This window comes from Magallana gigas, chromosome 5 (genome assembly GCF_963853765.1).
Source record: "Magallana gigas chromosome 5, xbMagGiga1.1, whole genome shotgun sequence".
Taxonomy (NCBI): domain Eukaryota; kingdom Metazoa; phylum Mollusca; class Bivalvia; order Ostreida; family Ostreidae; genus Magallana; species Magallana gigas.
The window spans coordinates 595323-604177 of NC_088857.1; the positions used below are offsets into that span (position 1 = coordinate 595323).

Below are 8855 nucleotides of genomic sequence, written 5' to 3' on the forward strand. Positions count from 1 at the left end.
TGATTTAAGAAATGATAAAAAAAATAAACAAAAAATGCGATTTAAATATGTTCATGTTTCTAAAAAAACAAAGCATCCATAAAACAAATCGGAAAAAAATTGAAAACATATTAAGTATATATTTAGTATATATAATCTGTGCTACAGTACTAGTGCATGTTCAGCTTCGACAGGTGTTCCACGGTGCGCAAAGTCACAAAGTCGTACGGAACACTTTTCTTTGTCTTCTTGTCTTACAAGTGAAAAGATCACTACAGACGATGGCGCCAATAACAAAGGTAATCACCCCTACCCCCAGAGTCATCCCTATTCCTGTAGAGGAGGCACGTTCATCATAACTTGATATCTTCTTCCTATTAAAGGCAGACAACTCCGATCTATTCACTTCTAGAAATTTTTTGGTGTCCTCAATTCTGTTTTAGAGGACAATTCGATCTTTGATGAAATTCTGTGAAGCTAATCTTTTACAAGGGCATTTGCATCCTGAAAATTATTTTCCATCAAACATGAAAACCGTAAGCGTTGGAATTGAAGATATATAATATGCATTCAGACATTTTATTACTATAGTGGAAGAAATGTTTGATTATAAAAATAGTTGGAAAAAACATCTTTTGTTAAATCAAGTAACACCTGACTTGATAATTCCAAAGGGGGAAACAAAATGATTAGGCCCTGCTATTCAGATGCAATCGTACATATTCAAAAACTAATCTTAATTGAGCACAACGAGATATGTGTCCAAGTTTTGCTTTTTTTTAAAATAAAAGAAAACTGAATATTCATCTACCTAGCTTTAAATGCTGATAATATATGTTTACATGCCATTGTGTTTAAGACAGCTAAACCTGAGTACTAAACACCGTATTTCTTACATAATAATATCAAAATAAACCGTATTTTATGGAAATAAGTTTTTATTCTGTTAAGTTGCTTGGCGCTAATATAAATATCTCCTTAAGCTACATTCTAAAACACAATATAGCGCAAAACAAATTAATATGCATGGTGCTGCAGTATTTATCCCAACCTCAATTATAAAATGAAGAAATCTTTTTTAATTCTTAAACTAACAGAAAAATAGTTACGTTTACAAATCGGTTCTTTTCCACTCCATAATCCGTTATCCTGACAGAGTCTGGTAAGATTTCCTGCAACAAGTCTTCGGTCTTTTTTACATGTGTAAGTGACATTGTTCAGCAATGTTCACCAATGTTCAATGTGTCGTTTGGCTGAAAATACTGTGCATATGTGGTGTAAGCATTGAATGTGGCCACTGTACAAGCTTCAAAACAAAAATTGGGATACAAGTAATTTGATGGTTTATACGTCATTGATTATGATATAAAAATTTCATTTTCATTTTTAGACAAAGCTAGAGCACGTTGAATGATCATTTAATTTAATGTTTGCAAATAATAATAATCGTTACGTTTGCAAATTGGTTTTTCTCCACTCCATGAACCGTTTTTCTGGCAAACTCTGATAAGATTTTACTGCAACAAGTCTATGACCATGTTTACAGACAATGCTTAAATTATCACCAAATCTCAATGTGATTGGTCCAATGTGGTGTGCGTATGTAGTTTCAGGATTATAGGGGGCCTCCACACAAGCTGTACAACAAATTGCAAAGCAAACGTTTTATACACGGTAATACAAATATAAAAATATAAAAATAAAAATATACACGGGAAAATCTGTTTAATTGTATTTTTTGGAACAATTTGATTTTGAACTGAGTGATTTTAATAAGTTTTATGTTTATGTCACATAATTACAAAAAGGACTATATATGACATTGACCTAAGTGATTGCATAAAATGTATTGTGTCACTAGATACGTTTCCAATTAATCAAGCAAGCAAGCAAGTAAGCAAATATTTCTATTAACCTTAAGACCATTGCAAAGATGATTACTTTATGAATTTATCATATTTTATTTAAATTTACTTGAAATAAATATATACGTATGACGTGCATGATTACTTGCGAGCGGTCGGCCATATGGTTTAATGGCAACTCTTACTTGTAGAAACGAAATACAAGCCGAAGGTCTCGTATCAAGTTTAAACTAATGAAAGGGACTGAATGCTTGTGTATTGGAGGAGGTTTTGACGTCACCATGAATTTGACATTAAAAGATACTTAGAAATGCAGATTATTATTCTCATAAATTACCTACCATTTAAACAATCAAACGAAACATTGTTGCTGGGATCTTTTAAAAGAAACCTTGATTTCTTGATTTCTTGGTTTTGGTCTTTATATTTAACAAAGCCCCGATGGCATGTCAAAGTCACATTATCCTCTATGCTATGCCAGGCAACTTCCGATGACAATATTTCTTTAAGAAAAAAACATTTTTTTTAAATATAATAAAGATAAACGTTGTTTCGTAGAAAATAAACATTCAAAAAATTCTAGTGCATGTAATGTCCTTAAAATGTAATTTATTTGTTAATACCATCTAAATAAATCAAACTCTATTACGAATTATAATGCGAAAAAGTGTTTTATGTTATTTATAAGAGGGGAAATATATCAACAAGTTAACAACCTGATGGAAGAGCAGCATTCTGATGATCATGGGAACACTTGCATTTTTGATCCTCACTGTGGTTTAGACAACCTTTAAGAAAAAAAAGTTAAAATATTTTGTTGCTTTTAACAATTGCTTGTATTTAAACTACCTATGTACTTTAATGATAAGTCATTATTATAGCGTCAATCAGTCACCTTAGGTTTGAATGAAATAAAAAATTTCACATCAAATGTAAATTCATCAAAATGTATTTAAATCTCACTGTAAAAACAAAATTAAAAATCTAATTATTGTTCGCGTAAAATTCATTGTGATGACAAGTTTCATTAATAAGGTTATAGATGTTGACAAAAGCCATCGAAATGTATGATCATATAGTCACAAAGTAATTAATACTTAATAAAACCATACAGTTTAAATTCATCAACAATGATAAAATCATAATTTTATTGTTTTTCGTTACAATAAAAAATCTTTTTAAAAAACTCGACAAAATATCAAAATATAATGATAAAAAATATAATTATACACGCTTAGGTATTTTAATACCGACGTTTGTGTATTATTTGAAATTGATCCCTAAATGTCTGTCATACAGAGGGTAAACAGTAATAGTCAACATATTTGGTTATCTTAAAGTAATGATATACATGTACATCCGTTAAAAATAATAAGTGCAAGTGTTCCTATTCTTACAGTCTTTCGAAGAGTGTGTTCAGTGTATGGGATAATAAAAAGTGGACGGAAGAGATATGGAAAGATAATTCTCAAGAAATTTAAACTATTCTTAGGAATTATTTTTTTAATATAACGCACATTAAATTTGTTAATGATATCCCTACCTTATCATTGTTGTGCAGTTAAATATAGTTATTATATTTATTTAAAAAAATAAACAGCAATTTAAAAAGTTCATCGGGGTATGAAGCTGGTTGGTTACGTGATCAAATCTTGAGAAGCCAAAACGTCTGGTCTTCTCAGTAATTTAACTACGTACCAACTAACTTTATACCACTTTAGACTTTTTAACTCTGCTGTTCATTACTTATATTTCGTTTAAGAAAGACAAATCGTTCATAACTGTGAAAGATACCGAGATTTTATGTTTACAATGATCAAAGCGACAATTGATGAGCGTGCTATGATCATTGTGACGGCACAAAAACGTTCACACAGAATTAAACGTTTTATTTACTCTATAGGTTCATAGAAGGGAACATATTTGCAAATGTAAATATTGTGATAACAATTCATCATTTATGTCCAATGCATATTTCTTTCTTGACATCGTCAACATCGCGATGTATACAATATTCATACAATATCAAAACAACATCGTAAATAAATCGATATCGATTTTACATTGTCAACCGATATTTCTATGTCGTCTACGATGTTGAAACGATATCGAGATTATATTATTGACTTTGCCGATATTTCTTTCACGTTAACATTGTCGACGTTGTCGACATCGCAATGTATATGATGTTGAACCGATAATGAGTTTACATTGTTTACATGTACATTGCAAATATTTCTTTAACGTATACATCGAAGACGATAATAAAGATACGGTGTAGATATGATGTTTGCTCGATGTCAATCAACAATACAATGTCGACGATGTATATAAACAAGAAGGCATACAATATACACACACAATTTCGGCTCGTTGTTGATCAACATTGCGATCTCGACAATGACGATGATGTAAACAGTACGATGTAGACACTATGTCGACTTGGTGTCTATCAACAGTACGATGTCAACGGGGTAAACAAGAAAGGATGCGCACGATGTAGCCACAATTTCTACACGATGTTGGTCAACACTGAGAAGTTGACAATGCCAACGATATAAACTGTATATAAGAGGTACGCTGCAAATGTTAAAACAACGTCGACTCGATGTTTGCCAACACTATGATGTCGACAATATTAATAAAACATTGCATTGGACATACCTTTGAATAATGAGAAATTTACGATTTAAAAATAATAAATTACATAGGGTCAGACGACACGTCCCTCAATTTTATATAACTTTTTCCAGGAATTTGTTAATGGTTAACTACTACTTTGACAAGCTTTCTTGCAAAAAATTGGGGTACCTTACCAGGCATTTCTGCAAAATACTAGAGTATGCAATTTCCTATATAATCTTCTTGAAAATACACTTGAATTGCTGATATAAAAATAAAAAAATATACAGCACATCACAAATCACTATATTTGAACTCCATCTCGGCCGGGGCAGGGCTTTGAACTCACAACCTTTAGAACCTATACGCTTCGGGTAAAGTGCGGCCACGGTTCTAACCACTCGGCCATCTAGACATATTACCATATACAAGTAAATTTTAATCATTATAAAATTAATATTTTTTATTGGAACTCTTTATAACGAGGAGATACAAAAAAGATGCTCGAGGAACGTGTCGTCTGACCACAATTTATAACAATGGTATAATTCAGATTTAACTGCGATAATAATGATAAACAGTCTTAATAATTTCGTTTACTTCCTCTAAGTACTGTTTCTTATCAATCCCCACCATAATAAAAAAAATCCATGTGCTGTGCTATTCAAGCTTTATGAAATTTGATCACGCGACCAACCCTTATTTATATCCCGATATACATCCATAAATGATACCTTATTTCTTCACATAAACATGCATATATGATATGCCGTAACGATAGCATTATATATGCCCCATATCTCGATCTCACATATATAATATGCCGTAACGATAGCATTATAAATACCCCATATCTCGATCTCACATATGTCCAAAATACTATTATTATATTGTGAAGGCCCAGACGTGTTTTTATAGATGTACAGTTGTTTTCCAGAAATACCAACGGGAAACATGATAATATTCTGGGCACTGGGACGACTGTCGCTCTCGTAGTACACAGGGGACAAAGAAGTCAGCTCGTTCACGTCTGCTACCACTTTGTTGATGAAGACGTTGTAGCCGTTATGGCGAACATCTGTGGAAAAAAGATATTTAGTATAGAAACTTACCTACTGTTTATTTGTTCTGTTTTTTAACATGCCAATCGTATGTACACTTTTAATGGAAATCTTTTACCTTTAAATATCGATTGTTACTAAGTAAAAGGACTTTATCATATAAAAACGATAGTATTAAGACAGTAGATTAACTTATAACATAGCATGGGAAGCCAAACTCAAGGAGTAGGGATGTCAACGAGAACTCGACTCAAGACGATCATCGAATAAAATTTTCTTCGGCGATTACTCGTTATAAAGTAAACAAAAATAAAAACATGTTATTTGTTAAAATAGTAGTTTTTATTACAAATTAAATTTACACCCTATTTTCTTTGCATTATGATTCATAACTACTTGGCATTCTTAACATGTATCTCTGCTAATCTGCAAACGATATTTAGATAATATTCGTATCAAATTCAAGTAAATAAAATAGATTAAGTACATATAGTTATGTTTATGTTATTATATTTAAGTGAATCCGACAGTTACATTATTATTTTGGGAAAAGACATTAATCAAGGAGTACTCGACTACTGCTTGACTAAAGCCCTTAAATGTTATACATATATATATATATATATATATATATATATATATATATATATATATATATATATATATATATATATATATAATTTCTGATTGTAAAGCATCCTTTGATTGGCTAAACAAATTCACATACATCGTATAACATAACTTGCCTTTGTCACAATACAACGCGCGTGCGAAACGTATTAATCCGCTTGACATTACGTTTCAATTTTGTACAGATTAACATCTTTTAACTAATTAGTGGGCCCTGTTTTATGATTTTAGTACTAAAAAATTAAATTATAAGGCATTTTAAAGTTCTACCTATGTTATACGAGTATAACCTAACTTGGAACAGTTTACGCTTTTTATTAAACCGCTTCGCGGTTTATACAACGTAAAACGTCCCAAGTTATTTTATATCGTATAACATAGGTAGAACTTAAATTCCTTCCTTAAATATATAGTCAACGCTACGCATCTTTAATACGGGTCTAATTTTTAGATATAAAGCCAGAAATTATATAACATTTTATATCATTTTAAATTACATAACCTCCCCATTTAATATTTTTCATAACCGATATAATTAAGGTTCTACATTGCTAACATCAAACTTGAATCTTTGTATTGTTTTTTGGAATAACAAACTTACATCCTTGTCTGAACATTAAGTTGATCTTGTAAATGTCTGCCAGATCCGGTAGAGAAATGTTCCACCATGCCAGCTTGTTTTCTTCATCGATGTTTGTTCCTGCACAGTCGCCAGCCTCATGTTCCAGAAACTTTCCATTGACTGCTCGATCTGCTGTCAAATTGATTTTGTTTTCTGTATATCTGTAATATGATGACTGTCCCGTGCTCACATTTACTCGTCTGCATAAATTACAGACACCCCAACAGACAGTAATGTTCGTAACTGAAAAATAAAAATATACTTTCTAAATTGAGTATAATAAACCAAAGGGCATTATTGTCCACCTTAGCAATAATAGCCAACTAACTTGATTGATTCAAATACAAGCAAGAGGTCAATGGGTCAGGTACCCACTATGCTGACCTGCGCAACAATATCGTTTTTTCGCAAACTATTAGTGCCCGTAACTGATGGCATAATGTTTTTAAATAAAATAAGGAGCGTGTCAATATGTATTCAAATTGGTTTAAAATTCTAAATCCATATACCATATAAATGTAGATTTCCTTTTTCTCTTTATTAGTTTATCTTTTTGAGTTTATATATGCATATCTAACACTACAGGAGTTGTCATATTAATAATATATTGATAAAGAAAAGTGAACTATACCATATTTTTAGGGAACATTATGTAAAAATCATAAAAAGATTTAAAAAAATATAAACCATACTTACTGATGAACATCTTTTTTAAATGAAAGCTTCTGTATAAAATCATACTTACATAAAACTAGAGACGAGCTCGTTGCAAGCAACGATTAGGTTTTCCGTCGTAGCTGCGTCATACTTGTGACGTATTACAAAAAATTGATAGCTGACCATAGTACAATATTAGATGTGTAAACACTGAGAAACAAAGTATTATATTTCTGTGACCGCGTAGATTTTACGGTGATAGAGAATTCGTCTGGATCTGCATCGGTCGTGTGCAGTACGAACCGGGTGAGGGAATGTTGGCGTAAAGTGTATAAGGTAAATGGTTGGGGCGCGCTGTGGGCCGTAAGCTAAAACGAAGGGTAGGTTTGCCATATTCCCGAAGGTCCACCAGTATACAGTTTCAGAAAAATAAACAGGCAATTGATGCAGGATTCCACATTATTGGACGAGACTCAACGATGGCAACAATTTAACAGACAGACATGTTACAAACAAGTCGGATATGGCCAGAAGTGGCCTCCGGACTCAAGACTCTGGGAGAGTAGGACGTGGCCGGGGCTGGCCGCCGTATTCCAGACTGCGCATTGACAATTGTACATAACTATTTATAAGAATCTTGACAATGAGTATAAATTGCAGTTGACAGGTAACGATATAAGTAAGCTGAGTGAAAGGTTCACAGATATAAAATAATTAAATAAACTCAATGAGTCTTTGATGTCCAAGAAATGAAAATCTGATAATTGCACAATGTTGTTTTAAGAGGTTAACAGTCCTTGAGACATGACACTCTGTCTTTTTGAAATCACATATAAAGTCTGAAAAGTGTCAATCACTAAATAAAAAAAGTAACTATGTAAGAAATAAACTGTGAGAAAAAATTACGAAACAGGTGTTGAATTTTACAAGTAAAGTAAAAAAAAAAATTATAATTGAACAGTGTATTTTGCACGATGATACTACATGTTTATGAGGAAATACAGATCTTAACACGTTGTCCCTAGTTTGATTCGCCGCATTTTATTCAAAGAGTGGGACTGTGGTTATGCCCGGTACGAAGGTAAAAAGACCATTGGCAAACGTTTTACTAGCATTTTTACTAGCATGCGGAGATCCTGGAAATTTTACAAGGGGTTTTGAAGAATAATTTTGTATTTCGAGGAGGTGGAACATGCGCGGATCAGAAAATTTTTCCGGGGTGGGGGTTGAAAAGTCAGACGGTTATTTGAGTTTGCCAAGGGATGTCCGAGGCATATTTGGTAAGTTTATAATGTACACGTAATTGAAAGAAATTTCGCTGGGGGGGGGGGGGGGGGGTCTGGAACCCTTCCCCTTCTAGATCCGCGCACGGAGAAGACCGATGCCGGAAATTTTACTGTACTTTTAACCATTTTTATT

The 8855-nt window shown here is 32.4% G+C and overlaps 1 long non-coding RNA gene across 1 annotated transcript; it reads right to left on the bottom strand.

Annotated features, from left to right (window-relative positions):
* Window positions 1–35: 35 nt before the first annotated feature.
* LOC105342798 (uncharacterized) lies at window positions 36–2856 on the bottom strand. The gene is made up of 5 exons (XR_004598375.2): window positions 2561–2856; window positions 2186–2347; window positions 1433–1616; window positions 1089–1285; window positions 36–483 (listed from the first exon to the last, which is right to left on the bottom strand). It is a non-coding gene; the product is annotated as an uncharacterized lncRNA (long non-coding RNA).
* Between the last annotated feature and the right edge of the window lie 5999 nt (window positions 2857–8855).